A 588-nucleotide genomic window follows, 5' to 3' on the forward strand; every position below is an offset into this window, starting at 1 on the left:
GAGCTTGATCTTGAATTTCTGTAACTCAGTTTTAGAAATTGCATCAGCTTTGGCAATCACTGGTATAATGTTCACCTTACTGTCCAGGTTCTTCAAGGTTAAGAGATCGAGAGTCTTGAGAGAGTGGCTTGTGGGTGAGATGAAGTACAGACACACGTGCACGCGGGAATTGTGGAAGGTGCAGAGGTTCCGCTTAATCTTCAGCTCTTCCTGGAGGTAGGCCTCGAACTGAGCGTCTATGTAGTCCACTATTGGCTGATAGCTCTCTTTGTTTATTTGGTCAACAAATCCCACTGTATCCACAGTGGTCAACTTCAGTTGCACGTTGCTTTCCTGGATCATACGTCTGAGCCTTAAGTCTAACATGTGGATAAAAGTGTGAGAACTCGTGGACTTCAAAATTATTATTAAACAATGTGTCAAACAGCGTGGATTTTCCAATTCCGGTTTCCCCCACACAGAGGACGTTGAAGCAAAAGCCTTGTTGAATGGATCTATTGACCAGCAGCTGATCAGGCAAACTCTCAAAACCCAGGTGGCCAGACATAGTTAAGGAAAGAATGTTTTCTTTGTCTCTATTCATCTTCA

The 588-nt window shown here is 43.5% G+C and overlaps 1 pseudogene; it reads right to left on the bottom strand.

Moving 5' to 3' along the window:
• Positions 1 to 4: 4 nt before the first annotated feature.
• On the bottom strand, positions 5 to 583 carry LOC102840060 (annotated as a pseudogene).
• Positions 584 to 588: the final 5 nt, after the last annotated feature.

This window comes from Chrysochloris asiatica, unplaced genomic scaffold (assembly GCF_000296735.1).
Source record: "Chrysochloris asiatica unplaced genomic scaffold, ChrAsi1.0 scaffold00347, whole genome shotgun sequence".
In the NCBI taxonomy this organism is placed as follows: domain Eukaryota; kingdom Metazoa; phylum Chordata; class Mammalia; order Afrosoricida; family Chrysochloridae; genus Chrysochloris; species Chrysochloris asiatica.